This window comes from Canis lupus, chromosome 32 (genome assembly GCF_003254725.2).
Source record: "Canis lupus dingo isolate Sandy chromosome 32, ASM325472v2, whole genome shotgun sequence".
NCBI classification, from domain to species: domain Eukaryota; kingdom Metazoa; phylum Chordata; class Mammalia; order Carnivora; family Canidae; genus Canis; species Canis lupus.
This window is the reverse complement of record NC_064274.1, coordinates 28,937,496-28,963,785: the sequence shown is the minus strand read 5'-3', so window position 1 is coordinate 28,963,785 and position 26,290 is coordinate 28,937,496. Positions and strand designations below refer to the sequence as shown.

The window sequence follows — 26,290 nt, the reverse complement described above, 5'->3', positions numbered from 1 at the left end:
GGAGACCCGGGATCGAATCCCACGTCGGGCTCCCAGTGCATGGAGCCTGCTTCTCCCTCTGCCTGTGTCTCTGCCTCTCTCTCTCTCTCTCACTGTGTGCCTATCATAAATAAAAAATAAAAAAAATTAAAAAAAAAAATCCTGCTTTTGTTGCCTTTGCATATGAAATGGAATTGCTGGGTTGTATGATCTATTTTTAATTTTTTGAGGAACCTCCATATTGTTCTCAGAGTGGCTGGGTCAATTTACATTCTCACCAACTGTGTATATGGATTTTTTTTTATTGCTATGTCTTAGAGATGGAGCCTTATCAGCACATGAAATCTACCACATTTTTAACTGTTTTATAGTGTTCTGTGGCAGAGACAAGTCATAGTTTATTTAGCCATTCCCCTATGATTTTCAACTCCGTGTTTTCCAGGCTTGTTTTAGCTACAGTAAATAAATACTACAGGAACCATCCTTAGACATGCCTCCCTGTGCACCAATGTGATTGCTTCTCTGAGGTACAAATGATTTGGTTTCTAGCCTCTGTGTCTCCAAGTCTTACAAGGGCAGCTTGAATTCAAGTGTATGTATGTCACAGAGGGTCTGAAAAATTGCCTCAAAACTGGAGAGAAAGGAAGAGTCACTCTAATCTTAGCAAAACATTAGCCCATTTCCCAGATACATAAAACAACTATCAGTTTTCCAGTCTCTATGATTAACTATTGATTAGGAATGCCACGCATGCCATCACTCATAAAAATACTGCTTTAATATGTTTTTTCTCTTTTGTAGCTTGCATGTTAAATATGCATTTCATGAATAAAAAGTAATAGCCATTTTATATTCATATACAAATGTGTATAAACGAAGACTTTCTTCCTAAGGCAAAAAGCCACTCTGTAAAGAATACTGTCTTTTCATTTACTACGGGAGCATTGAACGAATGCATGTGATGGGGACCAAGAAAAAGGGAGTGATGTCAAAGTCGGAAAGCAGTCATTTCAATCCAGTGCTGTCTATACTAGCAGCATTGACATCAATCCAGTCGCAAATCCTCTGAGCAGCTGTTCCTATGCCATCGACTAATGAAGCTCTTGAGTGCTCTGTTATTAATGTGATGAAGCAGGAAAGGGAATAAAGAAAAAAGAGTGGACCAAAGGAGAGACATCCTAAAGAGAGACTCCCTTTCCCCAGCCACTTGTGGAAATCCATTTCAGGTCAATTGAGACCAATTGTGAGTTTTGGCCTGGGGCAAAATTCTGATTTGCAGTCAAGAAATTAATGGGTGGCACCTTGAAATGGGTTGGCTTTAACTGAATCAATGTCTGATGAGGCAATCTCTCCTCAGGCCAAATTCCCACTGAAGTTCATAGGTCAGGACTGACGAAGAAATGGACAGGTCCTTGAACTTTCTTTCTTCTTTTTTAAAGATCAGCATGAAAAGAGCAGAGTGAGGTGTTCTGGCACCAGCACTTTCACTTTTCTGTCTGCTCATTCTCCCTTTCACTGGTTTTGGAAGAATTCCTGATGTTAACAGATTTCATTAGCATACAACGATGATACAAGGTCTAGAGTTGTTTATCAGGCCACTTCCAGCTTCATCTGCTGCCTCTGAGAACGTTGTCTGTAAGGCCAACGCGGGAGCTGTTCCTTCACAGTAGCTCCTTTTGAAACCTCTAGGCAGCAGGAAAGAGAGAGAGAGCTGCTCTGTTGGTTCAGCTGGCTTTTACAGCTGAAGATAACATGAGCCACAGATCTGTTGAGGTTTGTGTTTTCTTGGAGGGGGAGGAAAATTCAGAGAGCAAAAGAAAGAGAAGTTTAAGTTTAATATTTCATAACTCTGTGCTGTTTTCCAGGTTTTATTCCTGTAATACTCTCTGTGTGTGGCCAGGTCCCTCATAACACAGCCCCATTGAAGAAGGAGAGAGCAAAGGAAAAGGGAGGAAGGGTGGAGGTAGGGCTAAAAGCTAGCCTTTGGGGGGAGAAAAAGACCACTGCTTTCAAGTACGAACCATGACCTTAACTGGATATAGTCAAGGCCTCATGGAATTGAGTTGGCCATTCAATTCCGAAAATAGGATAAGGAACAAGTGTGGATATGGCATTTGTAGTGAGGCCACAAGAGAGAAGTGACCCATTTAGAATCTTCTCTGGAAAAAGTGGGTTCCTGAGGCATTAGAAAGTTGATGGGCTGAGAGCTTTCCCTTGCCCTGATTGTCGTAGTGGGTAATATCTGCTAGGGAAAAGAAAAAAGAAAAAAACAATAATAAATCCGAGGAACAGAAATGGTTGAACCATTGGAGCAAAATCTGTTTTGTATTTTGGAATCTTTTTGCGGAATTAAAAAAAATAGGAAAAAAAGATTTTTTAAATTTCTGGAAAAAGAACAGGCATTGGCGTGTCCGCATTATGTATGCAACGCTGTTCTTGCCACCAGACTGGGAGTCTAACAAGCTTAGCTGGTTAATAGAAGCATATTTTATTTTCAGGTTGGCCAAGCTATTTCCTGCCTTTGGAGCAAAAACCAGTGCAGTTTACTGTACCCTGACGATATTTTTTCTTTCTGAATATCATAACCTTTTAAATAACAAGCATGCTGCTCTGTCAAGGGCTCTAAAAACATGGATGGAGAAATACAACACTATTTTCTCATGTCTCTCAAGATGAACAACCCTTCCTCTAGATCTGTATACCGTTGCTGAGTTTTCGGAATGTAAATGTAGAAAATGACAATTACCAAGAGTGAAAAAACAACCAAAACACACCATAGGGATCAAGTCACATAGCCTTAAAGAGAAGCATTGAAAGAGGGCTAGTTAGAGTTTGGGGGCTGAGTGGAAGGGGTGGTCCATCAAAGCAGAGCAGGGTGTGCTTGGGCAGGGCAGGGAAGAGCAGGGAAGCAGCCGAGATGGAAAGGCTTGTGCCTTTGGTATTTGGCAGTTCATGTTCATTGCTGAGTATTTCTTCAGCGCACAACTGTAGAGCTAAAGAGGCTTCAGATTTCATATAATCTAATGCTCTCATTTTACTGAATGACTTGCCAGTGGCACAGTCAAGCCAAAATTTCAGAGCTCTTGTCTTCCAGGTAGGTATTTTCCATTTCTTTATAAGGTTGGGCATTTTACCATTCAGGTTAAAACACACAGTCTCTGTCTTCTAGTAGCTTACAATTTAAAATGTCTATTTCCCAGAAAAAGGAGTGGTTTGGGGAACGAATTAGCACTGAAATGACGAAAGAAGATACTTGGTTCTCAGCCTGTGTCGCTGGATGACCATAAGAAAACCACTGAGCTTGTCTGTGCTTGTGAGTAAAAGTAGGGACTGGGACAGCTTCTTTAGCATTTTGAAGAGTTAATGGTTCTGTATGAAATGGTTGTAGACTCCTTATTGTGCCATGAAAGGTATGGGAGTGGTCAGATGTGAGGTTACATTTCTCATTTGAAAGTGTGATATTGGAATAATAAGTATTACCTGTTTCTGTATCAAAGGTCAGTGTGGGTTCTCAGAGTAACATAAAATGCCCTGGCTCTGTCCTTCTTCCTTTACAAACAGGCATCACATGTCAGCTTCCTGACTGACTTCTGGTAAATCATCCTAAAATGATTCCTGGCATTCACCTCATGGAGGGTTAAAACTTCCTCTTGAAAACCAAGGGCTACGCACACAGGAGAGAGACTACAAAGGAGGGTGTTGTTGCTTATTTTAAACCAATTGGGAGAAGAGAGTGCCAGAAGGAGAAAAATGCTGTGGTATAATTTTTTAAAATCCAGATTCTTAAGAAAAATTTTACAGAAGTTTTTTTTTTTTTTTCTCCATTTTCCCTGTCTCCTTTCCGCCCCCACATAAACTGTCCTTAAGAGTGTCCTCACTCAGGTGAGAAAGACTTTCTGCTACAGTACTCTATGGAAACCCAGGAACAGAAGGTTTGGCCCACAGGGGTATGAATGGGGTTCAGTGATGCTGACCCACTGGATTCTCATCTGCAGCGTGGGAAGGGCATGGGAGGCCAAACAGTTTCCTGGAGGGCTGCTTTCATCCCTCCTGTGAGAAGGGTTGGAGGATGAATATGGTGGAGGTAAAAAGGAGCCCCAGCCTCATTCCTTCACCCCATCCACGTCTTTCTGAGAAATAAAATCAATAGTTACACGTGTCACAAGCTGAGCATTCCTGGAAAGTGGTGGCAGGGTGTAGTAAACCTATATTGTTGGAGACCAGGAAGAGGCGGAGACGTGGGATCAGTCTTGGCTCCTATCTGCATGGAAAACCACTCATTATTTTAACAATGATCTGGGTCTGAACCCTTACAAATACTGTGCTGGTCAGTCTTCCATTTTGCAACCTTTGATTGGTGTCATTTTTTAGAGGTGGAATACATGTCATGATGAATTAATGTCTAGAGAAGAAACAGAACAGACTGCTGGAAACTTTCATGCTATGACATTAGGAATATGCAGACAAGCTGATATAGTGCATGTTTAAACAGTCCAGAATGAGACAATATTGAAAATATTTACTTTGTAATCCAGAGTAGGTGTTGGCATTTATATGAAGGGCATGCAGACCTGCCCAACTGTCTTTCTGTGCGTTGCCATGCTGTTTCAAGGGTCAACCACTTCTTGAGAGTCAACCTGTTTTATTTACTAACTGTAAACATTTCTTTGGTCCCATTATTCTTTTGGGGGGTAAAGAAATAATTTGTTAGGTGTCAAGGCAGCCGGGCAGAAGGAAATATGGCTTTTCCCTTCCTTTGTGGTCTGCTCTGATGACATGGTAACTGAATAACCAAGCCGTGCGTATAGACTCAAAATACATTGAATCAGAGTCTCAAAGACAGTGCCAGGTCAGATCTTTTCTAAAACTCTTCAGATGACTCCATTGTGGAGGCAGGGTTGAGTAACCGCTTGTCTGAGCCTCACCAGTTTAGAGTGGTATTATTAGTTGGGAGGAAACTTGGTCAGAAAGGGAACACCAGGAAAGGCAGACATGTAAATGAGCTATGAAATATAAGTGTGTTCCTTTATGAATTGTTTCATTGAATTAAGAACATAAAAAGAATTCTGAGAGTCCAACTATTTCATGCGTGTACATCCAGATAAAAACATACTTCAGAAGTTGCTATTCTGTTTTTAATGGCTTTCAGTGCTAGATATTCGCTATCTTTCTGTGACTTGTTCCTAAACATTACAGAAGATGGAAAAACAAGTGGTAAAAATCACTCTACAAAGAGCCTATTTTTACAGGAAATAAAAGTGGAGGTAAAAGGTTAAATTAAAATTGGTTTGAGACTATGCACCATGGGTAAATTTTCATGTATTCATATTACAAATGAAACTGATTTTACAAAATCATTTTATGAGTGTTCTTAGAACTCCTTACCAAAATTTTTCTTCTTAGTTAATGCCAGAGAGGGTGTTTTAGCCATTTCTCTGATCTCTTGTAAAGGTACTGGTCTGGCTAGATTTATAGGTAATTTCCAGATTGTAATAGCAATGCCCTATAACTTAACCATATTTAAAAGCTGTAATTATTGGAGGAGAAAATTAAAGGTGAACTTTTACCTTCATTGAGATACAAAAGGATAGAAAATCTATAGAAAAAGAAAGACCAAAAAAATATAAATGCTGAGGTTGAAAATATAAGGTTTGTTTTCTCTATGGGCATATGCCATAGTAAGGACTTTTTTTTTTTTTTTTTTACCAGCTAATTAGGCATCAGTTCAGAGGAACTCCAAGTCTCATGGTCTTCCTTTTTTGGTTCCTTTAGGGTAATTTCCCTTTGTTTTCTCACTGCACCCTGGAGGCAAGTGGAGCTCCTTAGGGAAGGTGTGGGTGGCCATTTCTTAAGACCTAAAAGTGGGATTCCATTTATTTGACAGCAGGTCCTCATTATTTGTGTGAAGTGGGTTCTGCACTCATTTGGGAAAGGATTGAGCACAAGGAAGGAACACAGTCACTGGACAATGACAAATGGGATCCAATGGGGAATGCAAAACCAAAAAGGAGAGAATGATTGCAGCTTTCCCACTTTATAAAACAGCAAGACTTCCCTCACCCAATCCAGTTTCAGCCAAAATCATTAGGGTTTTATTCTTTTATATTTTTTAAGACTTATTTATTTATTTTAGAGAGGGGGCACAGAGGGAGAGGGAGAGTCTTAAGCAGACTCCATGCTGAGCACAGAGCCAGTGTGGGGCTCAATCTCACAACCCTGAGATCAGGACCACAGGAATGTAAACCTGGAATCAGAGCCTAAACTGACTGAGCCACCCAGGCTCCTCAAATACGTTAGGATTTTAATGAGCCCTAGGCATTTTTGCCTTTGATGACCCCTTCTTTCATAAGAAAATTACTAAAAATTTTATTTTATGATTGTGTTGGTATGAAAACAAATCTATTAATATTACATGTTAAAATATTGTCTTTAACCTAGACATTTTTGTCTTCTGTTTTTAAAAGAAATTAAATTTTGCTGGGGGGGGGGTGGGACTCCTGGAAAGTATTGTGGGCTTAAGGCACTGTGCTTACCTACCTATCAGATAAATCAACCTCAACTGAAGCAAGGTAAAGGAGGAGGAGATAGCCTCATAAGCGAGAATGGGGGCGGGGGTGAGTGGCAAATCACACAGGACCTTCTAGACATGGTGCAATGGTGAGGATGTTGGAGTTTATTTTCACAGGTGAGATGGGACATTACGGATTAAGGATTACAAACAGAGAAGTGGCATGACCTGACTTACACTTAGAAGGAACAGTTTATTTTGTGGAAAATATGCTATAGGAGTTAAGGACAAAAATCTGAGAGACCAGTAAGAGGATTATTCTGCTAGTCTAGGAAAAAATGATGTAGCTTGCCCTAAGGTGATGGTGGCAGTGGTAGGAAGTGGTCAGATTATGAATAGGTATTAAAGGTAAAGGCAAAAGAATTTGAGAGTGGAGATCCAAGATGATTCCAAGGCTTTTCCTAGAACAATTGGAGGAGTAAATGTGTTGTCTGTTGAGATAGAGAAAATTGTGGGGAAAGTACAGTCCGGAAGGAAAATAAAGAGTTTGGTTTTGGACATGTTAAATTTTAGAAGTTTATTAGACATTAAAGAGGAGATGTCTGGAGTTTAGAAAGTGGTTCACACTGGAGACAGAAATTTGGGAACATCTACTTACAGGTGGTATTTAAAGCCAGAGCAGAGAACAAGATCTGAGAGGGAACGTTATGTAGATAACAGTACCGAAGAGTCCCAAGACTGAAATCTCCAGCACTTCGATATTTTGAAGTTTGGAACATGAAGGACTATCAGCAAAGGGTGCTTTGTAGGAGTGGCCAGTTAAGCAGGAAGAGATCCAAGAGAGAGTGGTGTCCCGGAGACCAAGTGAAGGAGCATCCAGCATGAACAGTTGCTCTCAACTTTGACCGTCATGGCTCCTTACCGCCACATGAAATGATGGCAGACCCACAAGCTTTCTCCCTGATGTGGGAGGAAAGAAACCAAGTTCCCCCTGCTAAAAATGTGATGGAAAATCAACCTGATAACCATCCCCCACTCTCCTATATGACTTACCACATGTAAAGAAATTTAAATAATCCCTTCTGTTTCAGTAAAGACACATATTCCTGAGATGGTAAAATGAGCCCAAGAGATAAAGAAATCTCTTCTTGCAGTGAGAGCATCCTTTCTATATAGACAGATTATTTCTTCTGGTCACATCTGAGGAGGCATTTTCTCCCCTAGAGCTCTCACATGATTCTAGATGTTATAGAAGGGTATGATGAAAAATTTGTACAAATGACAGTGACGAGGAATGCATTAGTGAATCATATCATGGATATGGACATGATGGACATCTAGATTTGGTGAGGGAACTTAGAAGAAGGAAATGCATGACTCAAATCAAGCAGAGAGGAAGATAAAATGTAATCAGAAAAAAAAAGAAAGAAGAAGGAAAACATTTTCTTTGCTTCAAATAAAATCCACAACCAACAAAAGTTATATTTAAAGATGATTGTCACAGAATTAGTCAGACATTCATCATAAATCACTAGCCAAGGCTATTATTATAGGGCTTCAGAAGATTTTCAGAGCATACATATATAGAACAAAGTCTGAAATAATACAATCACATTATAAAACTTTTGAAAAAAAATTTCCCTAACTCAAGCCATCTCACACAACCATCATTTTGAACTATTTCTTTTTTATCTTTTCTTTAGGCAAATTAAAAAATCTATAGAGCTAAAATGATAAAATATATAAACCTTTGTATCTTACTTTCATCACAGAGCATCAAGACATGATTTTCTGAAATGTGGCTAAATGTCTTTCTGAACTGGAAATCCTTACAGTGAGATCTTACTTACCTTTGGGCTGCAACAATTTCATTGCTCTAAAAATTATTCTCCCACCACCAAATGACAAAGGAGTCTATAGTAGACCCTGTTAAACACCTGCCCTACAGTAAATTCTCTTTTTTTTCTTAGCAACCCAAATCCAACTTTTATTCAGATGTTCACATATCTTTTGTTGGCACCCATTCCCAATTCTGAACTGATTGGGCTTAGCCAATCCTGGTGGTCTATTTCTCTGGGTGTGAGTGTATGCTTCAGTTCTATCCAGTGAGATGTGAGAGGAAATCTGGGAAATCTCTTATTAAAAGAGTGATGAAAGAGAGACAGTCCCCCCTTTTCCATTGGACATTGTCATGCCTGCGTGACAGAAAACTCTGGAACTCTGGAAGTCATCTTATAACCAGGAAGAAAGGTAACCAAGGACAAAGCAGATATGCTGCGATTGGAAGAAAGGAAAGATGGACGTAATCTAGACACCAGATATTTGCAGTCTACTTACCATTTTACTTAAACATTCTTTTCTGCCTAAATTAATAGGTTGAGGTTTTCTATTACTTGAAACCCAAGGCATCTGTGTTATCTCTGAGCCACTGCCCTTGGAGAGCTTGGTCCTCTCTCCATTAGAAATTTACTCTATTACTTGGGTTGCTCTGAGAGAAGGGCCCCATAAGTAGTTGCCCTTGGCTCCTGATATTGCCCAAAATCTTGACCCATTGTAATTACTACTCATTTCTCTCTGATCTATACCTTTACCCATTCCCTTAATTTTAGGAAAAAGCTTAAAATGTCTCCAGGACCTGGTATTAAATATTGGAGTCTTGGGGAAGCTGGCTGGCTCAGTCAGTAGAGTACTCAACTCTTGATTGGGTCATGGGTTTGAGCCCCATGTTGGACATGGAGCCTACCTATAATTTAAAAAATGGGGTATTACATTTGGTATTAATTCATTCAGTACATGTTTGAATACTTCCTTTGGTCTTATGTTAGACGTTGCAAAAGTACAAATAAAAATGAAGCACAATATCAGTTTTCAGGTTAGTCAATCAATATATATTGCTAGCTGTGTGTTAGATGCTGGGGTTATGACAGAGACCAGAATCTGATGGGAAGAGACAGACATCAATTAAAACATCAACCCAAAACCTATCTTCAATATAATGTACTATAACCGTGGCATAGATAAAATATTCTAGGAATCAAAAATTGAGAGAGGACTCATCGCCAAAGTGTCAGAAAAAAAATTCACAAAGGAAATATTTAATTATAATGTGATTTGGTGTGGAAATAATATTTGAATTGGGTACTGAAGAATGAATAAAAGTTTTCCTGGTGTAGAATAGATCAGGAAAGAGCATCCTTGACAAAGAGCATAATATGAGTAAACATGCAAAGCCATATAAAGAAACATCTGGAGAATACCGGAAAGTTCAGTGGGGCAGGAGATATGTGTGAAAAAAGACTAGGAGATGAGGCTACAGAGATGGTGTGTAATTGCAAATAACCTAACCAAGCTAGGAATCCATGGGACGTAGCCCTGAACACACAACTGAAAGCATAAAATTTACTTGACGTCTCGTGTTTTATCTGAATTCATGTGACTTTTTCAACTCTACTCCATAAAACATTTATCTGATAATATACGTTTAGTATTTTTTTCTAAATCTTCAAGTAAGATCGTAAGATATCAGTTTATCCTGTTTTAGTCTCTAGCCACAATCTTCGGAGGGATGTATCTCAGATCGAGAAGCTCTTTATAGGTAATGGGAAGCTAAAAATTGTTTTTAGAAGAAGGAAAGGAATAGAAGTAGGCCCTCCCTCTATCCACCCTAACCCTAAGATATCTCTGGTTTCAGAATGGTGCATGAACTGGAGGATAGGTGGAACTTGTTGAGTAGCGGGATTTAAGCTAAAGTGATTATTACTTGTCTCCCCAGCATCCATTTCCCCTCCTACCAACAACTATGGCTTTACTGTGTGCATCCACTCCTCCCCCACTTTCTGCTCACCTGGTCCCCATAGTGCTTTGCATCCCATCCCACTAGTGGAACATATGACTCTACCCCAAGCCAATCACTGCATTGCACTTGCCTGACTACAGAGCTTAATTTAACCAGTCATGTGACTCATGGGGGTTCAATCAGAGCAAAGTACAGGAAGTATGCTCAGAATGCTGGGAAGAAGACATTTGCTCTTTGTTTTTAATTAGAAGCTGGAAAAAAAAATGCAGGCTCAGAAGCTATTGGAAGCCTTCTCCTGATCATTTGGCCTAAGAATGGAGTAAGAAACAGAGGAAAGAAATATGAATGCTGGCTCAGTTTGGACCCTTCAGTCATGTGAGCAAATAATCTTTATTTGTTCGAACCAGTTTGATTTGTATTTTCTGTAATCAAGAGAATCCTAACAGAGATAGAAGAAAAGAAAAACTGCTCCATTTCTAAGTGTTATATTTGCTAGACGATCGATCACAGGTCAAGTTCTATGAGGGACTTGGAGATTTGAAGAAACTTTTTTTCAGGTTCACTTTTCCTTGCCCCACAAAATCTAACTTTTCAACTATAGGAATAATACAGAAAAAAGGAAAATGTCTATATTCTTAAAATTAGATATTTAAGTGAATACAATTTTCAAAGATTATGCTAGAGCTCTCTTTTAAATGCAGAACACACACCTGCAGTTTCATAGGAAATTTTTCTCATAACAGCAATTTGTGGAAAGCCAAATGAAAAACAAAATCATGTAAAAGGCAATTCCTCTCTGGTAAATCTACTGACATCTACTTTTAAGCAACTTGTTTAAATAATCCATGTTCTCTGCATCAAAACTACCACTGAATGCTGGAAGTAAAAAATTTTGCACATTAAATAACGGTCTCTAGGCTCTAAGACTTTCTGAGATAGGCTGAATCTGGCATAGGGATTGGAGGGGGAATCTAGCACTCCTTGCTTTAGCGAATTTCAGCTCCTGTCCAGCCTGCTCCTATTTCTTCATTGTGTGTCTTCCCTGACTCAGCCAACCCCCAGGTTATCTGTTGCAACTGTCTAGCACCCCATCTGGAAACCTACTGGCCCCATAAGCGATTAGCAGATCTTCAGTCCAGAAATTTCAAGCTGGAGATGTATTTTAAGCCGTGAGAGAGCAAACACAGATTGCAGTTTACTACTATTAAGACCAACTCAAGCCTATAGCTCAGAAAACTTCTATTTTTCTCATGGTGGGTGTTTCAAATACAGGGTGTAGTGAGGCCAACAGTAACCGACCCTCAAGGAAACAGACCTCATTTTGAGAATTCTGTAGAACAGTTGGATGAAATTTCCTCCATTTAAATGCTCCTAAGCCAGGGGCTCCTGGGTGGTTCAGTTGGTTAAGCATCTGACTCTTGGTTTCAACTCAGGTTGTGATCTCAGGCTCCTGGGATGGAGCCCCATGTCAGGCTCTGCACTCAGCGGGGAGCTTGCTTAAGATTCTTTACCCCTCCCCTTGTGCTCTCTCTTTCTCTCTAAAATAAATAAATGAATATTTTTTAAGAATAATAAAGGCTGTAAAACCAGAGATGGTCCTCTAAAGCATTAAAAGTTGTTTGAGGATAATAACTTTGATAACTATGCAGCAGCTAGCTAGGGATAGCTACTGGAATAGCCTGGATAAAAATTAGTGAGAGCAGAGGTAATGGGTATGGATACATGAGGCTTATGGAAGAGCTTTTAGTTTGACTTCCTATTGTGTACTAGGCATTGCAGCTGGTGATATATACATATATATGTGAGAAAGTAGAGGATTTATCCATCTTGTTGGTTATTTGTTAAATAAATATGTGAATGATTGGATGAATTATTCCATGTAACCAATTCTTAGCCTGTTTTCCAGTCCTCTTTTCATAATAACTTTTTACCCCTACAAATCCAAATGCCACTTCCTCAGACTAGGCTCCATGAGTATGTTGTACACTCCCACTACCCCTGTACTCTTCCTTTATAACACTCATTACACCACTCAGTGTCTGCTACTCTTATTAGACCGTAAGATCCATGAAGGCTGGGCTGGAATCATGGCTCTTTTAGCCACTGCTACTCCCATTAAACATATTGAAGGAAGGACATTCTGTAAATCATACCAAGTATCTTATCCCTATTTCATATATGAGGACCTCAAGTCACCAGGAAGCTAAGTGGCTTGTACTCGTTAATAAGGTGCATCTTGGATATGTTCTAGAAATACATGGACACTTCCAAAGTAGACTGTTTTGAGAAATGCTCCAAAAGTTAATTTTTACTTCTAGGCCATTTTTGTTATTTTTCTGGCCGCTTATATATATAAGTAAAATTCATTTTAAAGATAGGCTGAATGCAAGAATCAGAACACTTACACTTACACACACACACAAACACGCATACACACATGCCTGCCCATACACTTCACATTTTGTTAAACACACTGGGTATTTATCTCTGTCAGTTCCTCAGGGTTTGAATTATAAATGAGATGGCCCAAAAAGATATATATATAAACTCAGTATAGCTCTTAGAGGAAATAAAACTATCATGGACAAAAAACAAAAAATAAAAACTTTAAAATTTTGATTTAATTTTAATTCCAGTGTAGTTAACATAACATATAGTGTTATATTAGTTTTAGGTGTACAATATAATGATTCAACACTTCCGTAGTACTCAGTGCTCACCAAGATAAGTGTACTTTTAATCCCCTTCACCTATTTCACCCAACCCCCGCCCCTCTCCTGTCTGATAACCATCTGTTTGTTCTCTATGGTTAAGGGTCTGTTTTTAGGTTTGTCCCTTCTTTTCCCTTTCCTTATTATTTTGTTTGTTTGTTAAACTTCACATATGAGTGAAATCATTTGGTAGTTGTTTTTCTCTGACTGGCTTATTTCACTTAACATTATACTCTCTAGATCCATCCATGTTGTTGCGAATGGCAATATTTCCTTCTTTTTTATGGCTGAGTAATATTCTATTGTATGTATACACCACATCTCCTTTATCCATTCTCTTGGGCTGCTTCCATGATTTGGCTATTGTAAATAATGCTGCAATAAATATAGGGGTGCATATATCCCTTTGAACTAGTGTTTTTGTATTCTTTGGGTAAATACCAGCAGCGCAATTAACAGATCATAGGGTAGTTTTATTTTTAATTTTTTGAGGAACCATCACACTGTCTTCCACAGTGGCTGTACCAGTCTGCATTCCCACCAACAGTGTACAAGGGTTCCTTTTTCTTTACATCCTCACCAATACTTGTTGTTTCTTGTGTTTTTCATCTTAGCCATTCTGACAGGTATGAGATAATATTTCATTATGCTTTTAACTTGCATTTCCTGATGATGAATGAACTTGAACATTGTTTCACGTGTCTATTAGCCACCTGCATATCTTCTTTGGAGAAATGTCTGTTCATTCTTCTGTGCTTTTTCTTTAAAAGATTTATTTATTTATTTGAGACAGAAAGAGAGACAGCATGTGCATGTGAGTTAGAGGGAGGGAGCAGAAGAGGAGGGATAGAGAGGGAATCTCCAGCAGACTCCTTGCTGAGCACAGAGCCACGCTGGGCTCCCATGAATTTGAGATCATGACCTGAGCCAAAATCAGGAGTTGAACACTTAACCAACTAAACCACCCAGGCACTCTTCTTCTGTCCATTTTTAAATTTGATTATTTGGGGGGGATTTTTTGGCATGGTTTCAGTTGGTTATATATTTTGGATATTAACTATTCATCAGATATTTCATTTTCAAATATCTTCTTCCATTCAATATGTTGTCTTTTAGTTTTGTTGGTTGTTTACTTTGCTGTGCAGAAGCTTCTTATTTTGATGTAATCCCAATAGCTTATTTTTGTTTCTGCTACCCTTTCTTGAGGAGACATACCTAGAAAGATGTTGTTTTGACTGATATCAGAGAAATTACTGCCTGTGCTCTCTTCTAGGATTTTTATGGTTTTAGGTCTCACATTTAGGTCCCTAATCCATTTTGAGGTGTTCGTGTGTGTGTGTGTGTGTGTGTGTGTCCAATTTCATTCTTTTGCATGTAGCTGTCCAGTTTTCCCAATGCCGTTTATCAAAGAGATGTTTTTCCATTGTGTATTCTTGTTTCCTTTGTAGAAAAGTAATTCACTATACAATTATTATATTACAATTATTTCTGGGCTCTCTATTATGTTTCATTGACCTATGTGTCCATTTTTGTGCCTGCACCATATTGTTTTGATTACTCCAGCTTTGTAATATAACTTGAAATCTAGGATTGTGATACCTCTAGCTTTATTTTTCATTTTCAAGGTTGCTTTGGCTATTTGAGATCTTCTGTGTTTCCATACAAACCAAAATAAAAACTTTACACTCTCAAACAAATAAGAATAATAAAAATAATAATAGCTAACTTATATTAAGTGCTAAGAATGTGTCAGAACTGTGCTAAAAGCATGACATCCATCTCATTCAGGGCTAGTAGCAAAGATAGGTGGTAGACCCAATTAATGTTCTTATTTTATCAAAAAGTAAACAACCTTGGGGTGCCTGGATGGTTCAGTTGATTAAGCATCCAACTCTTGGTTTTGGCTCAGTTCATGATCTCATGGGTTGTGAGACTGAGCCCAGCATTCAGGCTCCAGGCTCAGTGGGAATGTGTTTGAAGATTCACTCCCTCTGTTCCACACGTCCCTATGCGTTTACTCTCTCTCTTTCTCTCAAATAAATAATTTTTAAAAAAGTGAACTACTTTAGAGAGGTTAATAATTTTCCCAAAGTCACATGTAGAGTGAATGGCAAAACTCAGACCCAAACATAAATATGTCTGAAACCCAAGCCTATCCTACAGAGAAAACAAAGCACTGGATGCTGCATCACATTCAAGGCCCCTTAGGATACATTTCATAGTGAAAAACTTTAACTTTGGAGCACTAGAAATTTGGCAAATTCCGGATACATTTGACATGATTTCAAGATTGCTGATCTAAAGAACTTTTTTAAAAAACATTTTTTTTTAAGATTTGGAAACATGACTAAACAAGTCTTTCAAACCATCATTTTTGTGACAGCAAAGCTGGTTTTAAATGAACGCATTCTTTCTTCACTATACAAGGAATTATTTCACTTTTTCTTTCTCACCTCACCTCCAAGGCATCTCTCATCAAAATAACTGAATTTTTGGTACAAGTGTGGTCTGGTAGTTTTCAATGTTGGCTGTGGATCAGCATCACTTGGGGCACTTTTTATATTTATTTTTACTTAAAAATAAAATTTTGCCTTTAGTTTAAGGCAAAAACAATTCAGAAGCAAAGCTAACCAACAACAAAACAAGCACTGTACTAAATATATTACATAACCTTTCTCTGTTAATCCTCTGAGCAATTTTATGAGTTGGGTATTAGTAAATCTCGGTGCAGAGACATTGTTACTTGCCAAAGTCACATGGTTGTAAGTAAACCAAGCTCCTAAACACTGGGCTATGCTGCCTCCTTTCACTGAAGATACCAAAGCCGTTTCCAAAATAAGCCCAGCTGGATCTTTCCACATTAACTGATGTTCTCTTGGTTTATTCCTTCAGATGGAAAAGCTCATCCACAGGTAGAGATTCCACATTTCCATTCATTGAAGACATCTTTATTCTCATTGATCTAATTTTTTACGAAGCCAAAAGCTCCAATCCTGCAGGAAGAATGACTATATTTCATTGTTGTTAAGAAAATCATACAACAAAATTGTTATTCAAGGAGGCAATCAAAGAGTATGCAGCTATAAAAGAGTAGAAAAAATATTGTAGAAGTGTCAAGTAGCTAATAAAAAACACTATTAATCTGGATTTTGTGACGTGTATGGTATTTATGACCTCTTTGAAATTATTCTTAAATATTTACTTTCTTACCTAATTGTAATGTTGTGTTCGGTTTCTTAAAAAGAACTCTCCAAGTGATGGAAACATCAGACCCCACAGAAGGGGATCTGTCCCAGGGAGGGGAATCCCATTCATGATCTTAGTCTCCTGATATCATGCCTTAACCAAGGTTCTAACCTATAAGTAGAGATGCCATACAACTATTATCACCTTCTGGGGGGCCATTTGTCATCCTAGAACTGGATTAGATTATCATGGATAAGTAACTATCTTGTTAGCTCGGATCACCTGCCACACTGTCCTATCAAGGGAATCTGAGACTGAGTAGAAAGTAAAGAACATCCAGTTAGCTCTCATTTACACCTGCTTGATTTCAAAAAGGAAACAAAATATTAGTCACGAAAGGAATTTGCATGACAGGACTGTTGGGAGTATCCAATATGTATTTCCTTAGATTGTTGTACCAATTGAATTGGACCTTTTCTATATTTTTTCATGTGAACACATTGGTGAATGTCCTTTAATCAACAGTATATAAAAAATCTACCACACTTAACTTATTTGACAGTGACTTATTCAGCCACAACCGTTTTCTGGAAGACCTCTCAGGATGAAGTGGGAAAGGAAAATCAAAAATATTGTCATAAACTATTAATTAAAACAGGTATGTTTTACTCAGAAAGAGGGTTTCTTTCTTAATATAGACCTGTTTCTACATAATTTAGTTATATGTTTGCCTACCATTAAGTTTAAAAGAAGTAAACAATTAAGAAATGGAGGGCATCAGGGTGCTACAAGAAGGTAGATTTACAGTGGATGGAAGAGAGAAGGAAGAAAAGCTATGGAAAGAGGGCACAATAATTTAACAGTAATGGGGGCCATTTCATGTGGGAACAGATAGTCCCACATATCACCTGAGAATTCTATCTAGTAAATGAGGTACACATGAAGTTTTCTTCAGTAGTCCTCTGAAAGCAATAATACTAAACATTATGGTGGTTCAAATTTCAATTATCTAGACAATTTACTTATACAGACATATCCGTTTATTTTATAACAATATAATTTTAAAGATAATGCAACTATAATAAGAAGCCACATTAGAGCAGCATTCTATTTTATCTATCTTTGGAATGCTCTGCGATCTTTTCCCAGGCACTGCTTGCTTTGATTGTATTAATATTATTTGCCTTCCCTGCCCACATATCAGGTTAAGGAGTCAAATATCTCAAGTTGGGAGACAATGTAAGATTAAACAGTAAGATTGAATATGTACTGTGTATAATTCAAAATGTGTGTAATCCACAGAAGACAAACGGTGGGTGACTGCATGTCATCTGAGAGGATGGATATGAGATCCTCTTCCTCGCCTATGCATAGGACAACACTGAGCTTTCTCATTCCTGGAGTCACATTGGAATCCCCCACTAGATGGTGCTGAACAAGCGGGGAGGATTGAACCAGAAGCCTTTCTTTCAGATCCTCCTCCCCCATCCTGACCCTCACCTCTCCTTCTGTGTGCTTGATGTTCCAAGAGAGTGATTGTTCAGGAATGTCTTATGATAACAAAACCCCTTTCAAACATTAGTCAAACACAGGCTGAGATGGGTAAACATCATTAGCGGACTTCTCCTTTGTCATTAAAAGTGAAGCCTAGTAGCCCAAAATGAGAGTAGGTGGGCCTTCAGTTATCATCTCACTAACAAGGAATCTTTTGAAATACATGCATTATCTCTTTGGGGTTGGAAGAGAGTCCTGGAGAGGTGCAGGGTAGAGCACTAAAAAAGTGTGTGTGTTGGGGAAAGAAATGTGAATTCACCTTTGACTGCAAAGTGGAAGACTCTGACACAAGCAGCTTGGGGTCAGATGCCCTTGCATTCGAACCTAAGTACTCATAGTCAGAAACAATGGAGAAGTTATTTATGCAAAGCTGAAATATCATACACTTACATGGATAGCCCCTCATAACAATAAGTGACACGTGTGTCAAGACTATAAATCAGTTTTTCTGATTTTCTGATTAAGACCTTTTGACTTAATGCAGGGAGAATGCTCCTGGCTGACTTAAATACATCCTGTTAAAATAGAAGTCTGTACTTAATTGCTCCTTTTTGCTCAGAACACGAGTCTGATTTCAAGCCAGGCAAAAGTATGGAGGGAAAAAACCCTTTAGGAATAAGGTAATCTTTGTTTCCATTTTTGCACTGGAAAAAAAAAAGCATGAAGCATTTGATTGATGTTGACACTTAGGTGTTCATTTTAGAACAACTTGGGGGATCCAGTGAGTTGAAACTAACTTCTTACCTTATAAATCTTAAAGAACTTCAAGTTGAAAGAATTTAACTTAAAATAATGGTGTCAAAAAAGAAAGTTAAGCATTATTACCCTTCTGTTATTATTGCCAAACCAACTAGAGCAGAATTTCTTGGCCAAGACCAGGAATCTACAATAGTTGTTTTTATAATTGACCAAGACTGCCATAATGCTTTCCTCACTGCTTCCCCCATGTAGAAGTGTGCATTGTAGGATTTCTTCCTGAGGACTGTGTGTCAGGAAATGTAGGAGAGGTAGACGGTGGGACTGTGTTTGGGGAGGCAAAGGCAAATGATGTATACTAATACCAAAAGTGAGGATAAAATCATCATCATAGGCTAGTGCAGCTGTGGGTCTGAGGACATTGGCGGAAGTGAGAAATGTCAAGGGGAGGAGACTGCAATCAGGAGTCAAAATGTGTACAGATGTGTGTGCGTGTTTCTAAGCAGCCCTGTTTTTGAAGGTGAACTTTGTTTTAGGATGGAGGCTGAGGAGAGTGAAATCAGGTTGGGGAGGAGGATGGAGGCAGATTCCATGCCTGTAGCAAAGGTCAGAGGACATGTAAAATTGTCCTGGTGCATTTTTACCGGGTGCTGTGCCATATAACCACCAGCAAGGCATCAGAGCTGCAGCCTAGGGTGCAGCTCCCAGGGAGCTGGGCTGGGTGATCTCTGAGGCCAGCAGTTAGGCTTCTCTCTGGATGCCGGCCTAGTGCTCAGATCATTGTAACAGCATGGTTGTCTGTGGTCACTGGGCCCTTGCCTTGACAGGGGGAGCTTTACAGCACTCTCATTATTAGTTCTGAGCTGCTCAGGCAACTCACCATTGGCAGGTGGTCTCAGGGAGGCCATGGTCAGGAACAGGGAGACCAAGTGCCACATTGCATTGACACTACATTAAAATTACCCTATAACTTAGCAACTGGAAACGAGAAATGTTAATATCTCAAACAGTCTCTATCGGGCAAAAATTTGGGAGTCATTTAGCAGGGCAGCTCTGACTCAGAGTTTCTCAGGAGCTTGGTCAAGATGTTGGTCAGGGCCGCAGTCATCTCCAGTTCGACTGGGATGATCTCCATAGAGGTGGTTTGCTCACACAGCTAGTAAGCTCCTACTGGCTCTTGGCAGAAGGCCTGAGTTCTTTACTCTGTGTCCCTCTCTGTGGGGCTGCTTGAGTGCCTTCACAACATGGCAGCTGGCTTCTGCTGGGATGATGAGAGAAAGAGTGCCTTTTGTGTCCTAGTTTGGAAGCCACATAAGGTTACTTCTGCCACAGTTGATTTGCTAGCAGTCAGTCATTAAGACTTCACACAGAAAAGGAGCGGAATTGAGCTCCACCTCCGGAAGACAGGTATCTCAATTTGTGGACATATCTTAAAAGTTAAGAGGACCCTCAGAAAGTGATTGGAGGATATGTTGCAGATGGCTAGTGCAGAGCCTTACTGTGACTCTTCACAGGCCCTGGAACAATGGCCCATTGTGTTTTGGGAGCTTTAAAAAGAAATGCCAGCACCAGAGCCCCTGCCCAGGCTAAGAGAATCTCCAGGGGAAAGGAGGTAGACCTGGAAATCTGTATTTTTAAGCTTTTTATATAATTATGAGCAAAGGGAGGTTTGAGAAGCCTTTCTAGCACTATCCAATGAAAATATAACGTAAGCTGAATATATAATTTAAAATTTTCTAGGAGCCATATTAAGGTAGTATAGAGAAACAGGTGAAGTTAATTTTAATATATTTATTTCCCTAATATATTTCCTTGATATATTCAAACTACTATCATTGCAACATGTTATTGATGGAAAAAATTGAGATATTTAACTTTTTTTATACCCAGTATTTGAAATCCAGTATGCATTTTACACTTACAGCACATTTGAATTGGGGCTAACAATATTTTAAGTGATACTACAGACATCAGCATGCATCCAAACTATAAGTCCTATGAGGACAGGTGCCTTGTCTATTTTGTTCACTGCTTTGCACAGAGCCTGGCATGTGGTACTCAAGAAATATTTGTTGAATTGAGTAGTCATGTGCTAATATGAATCAAAAGCAAATTATACTATATTTATTTCATATATAGTATTTCCAAAAGACTCCAGTGATTTTCTAGTTTTTCTAAAAAGATCAAGCTATCATATACAGTGCTGAAACTCTTTACGTGAAGTGTTTTTGGAATTTTGATAGTTGTTGGTCTGGTATTCAATCTGAAGAAGTCTAAATCACTTGATCCTGCGTGTATGTGATCTGTGCACTGAAGCCTACATTCACTTCTATATTCAGAACACAGCCTAGACCCAAACCTGTCCTCAATCCCATCATACTGTCTCCTTCACTCCACTCCAACCCTGCCCCATTGCTGAGTCACTCCAGGCCCACTGTAATTCTGCCCTTGAGTGGTCTAGAATAGGAAAGTACCTTGGAGCTCCCAAGCAGCCATGTGGCCTGAAGCCAAATGCCTTGCTCATCTTTTTATACATCTGTCTGTTAAAATAGTTCCACCACACCAAGAGGATCTCCTGGCTTATTCTTTTTTTTTTTTTTTCTTTCTCTTCAGAATTGAAAGAATTTCTCAGAATTACAGAAAGTTTGAAAACAGTGATGACACCAAAAGAAAGAAAAAAAAGCAGAACTCAACTTCAACAAACTACAGATTTTTAAAGCTAACATCCAGAATCTGGAGAACTAGTGGTTATAAATTATAAACTTAGAGACCTGTTTTTGTTTCAGGTTGTAAATGTGATGCTTAAAAGGAAGTAATATGGACACAATACTTTGGAAAAACTACATAGAGACACATAGCAGTCAGTATTATAAATATTTCCAGTTATTTTTTCCTATTCCTAATATTTCCTATTCATACACACACACACAGTTTTTGAAATGGGAATTGACTTTACCTACTGTTCTGTATTAACTTTTTTTCACTCAACCACATATTGTGGCTACATTATTATGATGCCACACAATAATTTACCTCATTGTTTTTGGCTGGATGTATAAAATCTCCTGGAAATGCATAGACTTATTGATGATTATTTATCATTATTTATTTATAATGATACATTACATTAGACAAGCTGGACAATAAAAAGGCAAAGACAGGAGTAAGCCTGGCTTCAATACCCCTGAATATGAAATGAAGGAGAACTTGAGCAAAGTTCATAGTTTGTAATAGTCCACGTATGAGGTGTTTACTCCAACACATGGCATTATACATTGTGGACCTCACACTTTCTAGACATCCTAAATTATTTCTAGGAGCCAGGAATTCCTCAGGTGGGCAGTTAGAACTCAAAGTTCTAGGTCAGAGTCACCAGCCAAGTATTATACTGACCAATTCTAAACAGAGTAGCCACCAAGAGGGCATGTAGCAAACAACACAGCTGGCTTGTTCTCCTGTGTGAGACTCTCTACTCACCCACTGGATGTCTGGGCCCACAGTTTAAATAGGACAATATGAGGTATTGGTGGCACCCAATAGGTCGTAGAATAGCAGGTGGGGATGAGTCGACATAGTTCCACTCACCTCAGTAAACTCCATGTCTTAGAAGTACACTAAAGAAACAGTGATTCTGTGCTTGGCAGCCTTTAGAAAGTACACCATTCTCCCAATTTTGCAGATTTTAAGTTACAAAGACCTCAAAGTAAATATTTCTTAGTGAAGTGACATTGGGCAAGTCATGTAAACTCTCAAACTTAGTTCCCTCATTGGAAAAATTAGGGTTATAGCACTTGGTCACTAGAGCTTTAGTAAGAATGAAACAAGACAGTCCCCACAAATATCTTAGGACAGGATCTGGCACATAGACAACACAGAATACCCAGGTTATTATTTGAAAGGGAACTAGGAGGGGAGAAGAAATTATCAAATCTAAATAGGGTTTTGCACAAGACAAATATATTCACTGATATATCAAAGAATATACCTGTAGGAGGAAAAATTGGCCCATGATTTAGTGGGAACAGATTCCCACCAAATCCAGGCTAAAAACAATGTTCTGCTTTGAAAACACGATACAGAACTAAAGCAGACATCAGATAGGATGCTGAAAGTTGTTCAGAGACAATAGTTTACCTCCCACACAGATTCTATTCAGCTTGTTAAGTGTGAAAAGTCAGATCGTAGTCAGGTACTGTACCTTATTTCTGTCCCCGAGGGCATGGTAATCAACCAGGGCACCTGGCCATGAGTCAGTGATCCATGTTGTAACGGCAGCTCTGACAATGCACGTCTGTGGCATCTCTCCAGGGATGAACCAAGTGTTTTCATTTCCTGTTTAGTTTCACATGGGTAGTGATTATTTATGGAGTAGCAGGAGGTAAATTTTTTTTTAGGTTGGGCAACCAGTTGTGGGTTTTGAGGTCCATTCCATAAATAACAATAAAACTAATAGATTAATCTAAGTTGCTCCACATTTGCTGCAAGGCCACTGAGGCAATGTCATTGTATTCATCACTGGGGACATAACACAGCTACCCATGCTGTCCTGGGATTCTCCACAGGACTCCTCTGTCTGATGTCCCCAGTTTCACTGTTTGCAACCAAGATCTACTCTCCTATTCAATATGCCATACAGCATTATTATCTGCAGTCACTTTGCTATATACATTACATTACCATGACTTATTTCTTTTATAACTGTAAATTTGGACCTTTGGCTTCCTTCACCCATTTCTCTCACCACACCTACTCCCTCTAGTGACCACCAATGTGCTCTTTATATCTTTGAGCTTGGTTCTGTTTTGTTTTGTTTTGATTTGATTTTAGATTCCACATTTAAGTGAGATCAGGTGGTATTTGAGCTTCTCTGTCTCACTTATTTCACATAGCACAATGCACTTGAGATGCATTTACATTGTCACAAATGGCAAAAATGTCTTTTTTTAAAATGAAAGAATAACAGTCCAGTGTGTGTATGTGTGTGTGTGTGTGTGTGTGTGTGTGTGTGTGTATCTCGGCTATTGTAAATAATGCTTAGTGAACATGGTGTGCACATTATCTTTTGAAGTCATTTTTTGTTTTGTTTTGGGTAAAATCCGTACCCAGAAATGGAATTACTGGATCATATGGTAGTTCTGTTTTTTTAATTTTAGAGGAACCCTCCATACTGTTTTCCATAGTCACTGCACCAATTTACATTCCCACTAACAGTGTACAAAAATTCCTTTTTCTCCACATCCTTGCCAGCACTTGTTTTTCTTATCTTTTTGAAAATAGCCATTCTAGGAAATGTGAAGTAATATTTCAGTGTGGTTATGATTTGCATTTCCCTGATGATGGTGCATTGCTTTCTGACTTCCACACAGCATAGGCTTCAGGCAACCAGGTCATATGGAGGTAAATGCATACATATGCTAGATCCTAGACAAGAAGACACATTACATACATGTATTCTTATTTATGAACTTATCAAATATCTATTCCTCATCTCAAATTATATTTTTGCTGGGTTCAAAAATGAATGAGAATAATGAAAAGGCCAACATGCACATAAATTGGAAAATTATTTGAAGGCAAGAACTGTGCCAATTTCATTCATCTTTAAATTCTGAATTCAGACACAGTGAACACTGCTATTCTTGGCATTTATTCCCAAAGTCACCCTTCTCAATAGGACTAATTTTCCATTTTTAATCACATAGTTCTGAAGAAGCTGTTTACAACTATGATTCTAGGGGTGATTTGTATGAACTGGGCTAAGCCAATAGTTGCATTCCTCCACTGGTCACAGCATTGCCTTAAAAGTGTGCATGTGACCCATGCTGCTCCAATCACAATGCGTCTCAGCATTTTGCTGGGAATTACGGGGCAAAGAAACACTCTGTGGGAGCTGCTGGCAGCATCTTGGGTGGAATGATGCAGAAACCACAGAAAGCAGAACAGAAAAATAGATGGTAAGAAAATAGGCTCCTTGTTTGATATTGTTGAGCCACCGGATTAAGCTGAGCCAAAAAATAACCTTGTCTCTGTACTTTTCAGTTACATGAGCCAAAGCATTTCCTTTAAGCTATTTTAAGTCATTTTTATTTTTATATGCTACTAAAAGTATCCTCACCAATATATTGTAATGATACCTGCTACATAGTAGGTGTTCATTAAGTATTTGTAAAACAAGTAAATGATTACATAGCAATACCACACTGAAATTTCAATGAAGATTGAAAATATCTTTTTAAAAAATATTTTATTTATTTATTCATGAGAGACACAGAGAGAGGCAGAGACACAGGCAGAGGGAGAAGCAGGCTCCCTGCAGGGAGCCCGATGCAGGACCCGATCCCAGGATCATGACCTAAGCCAAAGGTAGACGCTCAACTGCTGAGCCACCCAGGTGTCCCTGGAAATATCTTTGTTATATTTACATTTCAAAAATAATCAAAACTAGAAAAATTAGAAAATCAAAACTAAAGAAAGTCATCAATTTATGTGAAGTAGATATGTCTGTATGAATATGTCTATAGAGGTCCTTCTGGATGCAAATGCTAAATAACCTTTTAACCCAGAAGGATGTTACATAATGGAGATAAAGACCCTGACCATCCTATCTAAAGTTCCACCCTCCCCTTCAACGCTCTATTAACACTTTCCTTTCTTTATTTTCATCAGTAGCAATTATCACTTCCTAATATATCATATATTTTCTTTTACTTATTTTACTCAGGTGTATCTATGCACTGATGTAAGCTCTGTGGGGTGGTGATTTTTATCTCATTTATTTGCTACTATATTCCCAGCACCTAGAACAGTGCCTGATATACAGCAAGCACTTGGTAAATGGTTGACAAATGAAAGAGTAAATTATAATCTTCACTAGCAATCAGTAATAAAGACAGATTGCACATAAATAATCATTTAGAATAGTACAGGGTCTTCTGCTTCAGGTTAGCTAAGGGAATTTACTTCAGAGCCAAAGACACCCTGGGTCTAAGCTTTGGGGAATTCTCATCACACTAAAGATTAGATGGGAGGTGTTGGTTTCATTTTGCTCAGAAACCATGAAGAGATACAGTTGCTCATGATATGTCTGTATTCTCTCATCTATATTCTTGTCCTTCTCATCTCTGACAGCCTGAATCTCAGTGGATATTTATTTATTTATTTATTTATTTATTTATTTATTTATTTAAAGTAGGTTTCACACCTAGCATGGAGTTCAAGGCAAAGCTTGAACTCAGGACCCTGAGATCAAGACCTGAGCCAAAATCAAGAGTCAGATGCTTAACTGACTGAGCCACCCAGGCGCCCCTCAGTGAATCTTTAAAAAAATGTTTTGAAGCTAATAAAACAAACACAGGTGAGGCCAGAATACCAACAGTTGCATTTTGCTGTGGGAGTAAACAGTTCCTTTAATTCAGCTGCCATTTTTCCCCAAAATAATCAAACGATGTAGCAAACTTTAAGGAAGGGCTAGTTCTGAGGAAATATTTTATCATATAAAATAGGGATAGGCCCAAATGTGAGTGTATAATCTCTCAAATAAGTTTATATCAGAGATGTAGTAGCCACAGTTACCGTCTAGAAAGCCTTTGATTTCCCAAACCAAACCAGGAGACACATTTCAAAACATTGCAGTCATTTACTGTATACTACATTTTGTCTGGACATTTCTAAGCTTTTCCCAAATTAATGACATTCTTGTTTCTATAGAAACTAATGCACTTTAAAAGGAAACTAATGGCCAAAATGAACAAAATGAGAAACCTGTATAACATTAGTTAAATATATGAGGGAAGCGTTTGTCAGTTTTCCCTTGATTTAAATAGCCTTTTTTTTTTAGGAGTGGTGGGTGGGTGGGGGTGT

At 38.6% G+C, this 26,290-nt stretch overlaps 1 long non-coding RNA gene across 14 annotated transcripts in view; it reads left to right on the top strand.

Annotated features, from left to right (window-relative positions):
• Nucleotides 1-21,506, top strand: part of LOC112671731 (uncharacterized) — an 83,037-nt gene extending 61,531 nt beyond the window's left edge. For 3 of the 14 annotated variants that reach the window (XR_004811352.2, XR_004811350.2, XR_004811351.2), the window contains 2 exons: nucleotides 3,180-3,292; nucleotides 15,887-16,141. This is a non-coding gene — a long non-coding RNA (uncharacterized LOC112671731). Of the gene's footprint in view, nucleotides 1-3,179; nucleotides 3,293-10,531; nucleotides 10,659-15,886; nucleotides 16,142-16,742; nucleotides 16,839-18,218; nucleotides 18,355-21,043 lie in introns of those variants that run through there. The other 11 variants (XR_004811358.2, XR_007407824.1, XR_004811356.2 and 8 more) reach the window with 8 other exon arrangements.
• Nucleotides 21,507-26,290: the final 4,784 nt, after the last annotated feature.